Source organism: Acanthisitta chloris, unplaced genomic scaffold, assembly GCF_000695815.1.
Source record: "Acanthisitta chloris isolate BGI_N310 unplaced genomic scaffold, ASM69581v1 scaffold43949, whole genome shotgun sequence".
Taxonomy (NCBI): Eukaryota; Metazoa; Chordata; class Aves; order Passeriformes; family Acanthisittidae; genus Acanthisitta; species Acanthisitta chloris.
In genome coordinates this window covers 17,086-19,082 of record NW_008693972.1, presented here as the reverse complement: position 1 = coordinate 19,082, position 1,997 = coordinate 17,086, and positions in this window count along the sequence as shown.

The following is a 1,997-nucleotide window of genomic DNA, read 5'->3' as shown; positions in this document are numbered from 1 at the left end:
TCCACCTTGGATCGTGTTCCTCACACAATAGGTTGGTGCAAGTCAGTGAGTGCAAGGAACCATGAAGGAATGGAACTTGGGTGCTGTGATGCTGACTTTTTCCAGGAGAAATATGCAAGGTGGAGTGTGGGGGGATCATAGCCAGTAAAATCTCCTCAGATTATTCTTGAGAGTCGAAATTATGCAGTGACTTATAGTGTCCATAATGATTTTTGTGCACATCGTTAAAGAAGACTTGATCACCAGTTAGGCCAGCATGAAGATTTTTCCTTTTAGTACATAATGTCAGGCATTTAGAGTGCTGTATCTGTTCAGGTTTCACATATCTCTAGAAGGCTGGTGTCACAACTAACCACCAGCTCTGGAGATGTCAGCCTGGCTTACAGATATTATTGGAGGGAGTGCACAGGCATATAGCTCTCCATTATAGCTTTCCACTCCTGCTTCTGATCTCATCCAAGTACTAAGAGTACTTCAAATTCATACGCTTAAATCTTCCTAGACTGCAGGACCAAAGACTTGATTTGGAGGCAGGTTAATTTGGCAGAATAATTACTCTTCTCAGTATCATGAGAGGAGAAAATAATTTATATCTGTAATTTTGGGGTTTTGTCATGATTACTTACTGCACAGGACAGGAGCTCATTACATGCTGTTGAAGCAGCTTGGGCAGAACTAGGAGAGATTTGCATGAAGGTCAAAGAATTGACTCTTTCAGGGTCTTGCCCCACTATGGGAAGAGAAGTGCCAAAGTGACTAGAGTATATTGGCTTACACTGCATAGTGGCTGGGATAGAGCGCTGAGAGTAAGAACAAAGAGGGAGGAAGGGCAGTTCACCACCAACATAGCTAGAGATCTTCACTTGAGTGTGTTGCACTGTATGCTCTCTTCTTTCCCATGTGCAGTTCTCCTACTGGGGTCACAGAATCACAGAATGGGTATGGTTGGAAGGGACCACACTGCATCACCTGGTCCAACCTCCCTGCTCAAGCAGGGCCATCCTAGAGCACAGGGTCCGTGGTGGTGGGGGAAGTGTGTGTCCTCTTACGTTGAGCTTCCAAAATGGACTAGACCTCGAGTGTTGGTCAGCTGTGTAAATGAGGACAGGATCTGTTCCTTGCTGTGAAAAGGGACTTTGATTGGTCTCTTCCATAAGGTGCTGTATTGTGATGTATTGCATTCTACATCAATAAAATGAAGTCCGTTTCTTCCCTTACTTAAGTGTATAGTATGCTGTTTGAAATAGTAGATATTTTTAATGTTTCAATAGCTTTTTATTAAAAGAAAATGGACATGGAAACCACAATTCTTACATGAATTTTATCTCTATGGCAGTTCCAGCGATTCAGATCTGTGTCAGTGCCAGTTTATGGCAATCTATTTTCTCCTCAGTGAGCATCTGCTTAACAGTTCAGTGCAGATACAGACAGATAGGAACATTCTAGCACGCACCTAACTCCACCCTGGGGCATGGCAGAAGTTACTTAGGGTACTAATTCATCTTTTTAAAGCAAAAAGGTTTTGGTCAAGCAATTATACTTTGTCCACTGAACAGGTTAAAAGTGTCTTGGAATAACAGAATATAAAGATTTTATGCTCTCCCTCCCACTGTTTCCTTTACTTTTTTTTTTTTCCCCCTGGAAGCAGTATTTAAACAAGTTGTTGCATAAATTTTATATTAATCTTTGTATGCTTTACCCCAGTCTACATATCATCAGTCTTGTTTTGTAATGTAACCTAACTGCTATGACCCATTATGACAAGTTGTGGAGCAGTAAGGCATGAAGCTTTCCCAACTCATGTTTTGCCCTTCCTCTTTCTCTCCATTGACTGCAGGATTAATTTATTTTTTAAGGCTTATTCACTCTCAGGTCAAGAAATGGATCTTACTATCAGGTGGAAAATAAGTAAACAATTGAAAGCAAAGTGCTTTTGTCTGTGCTTATGGAATTGTTAAAGAAATACCATTTTGGTTAAGCAGAGCATGGAAACAGAT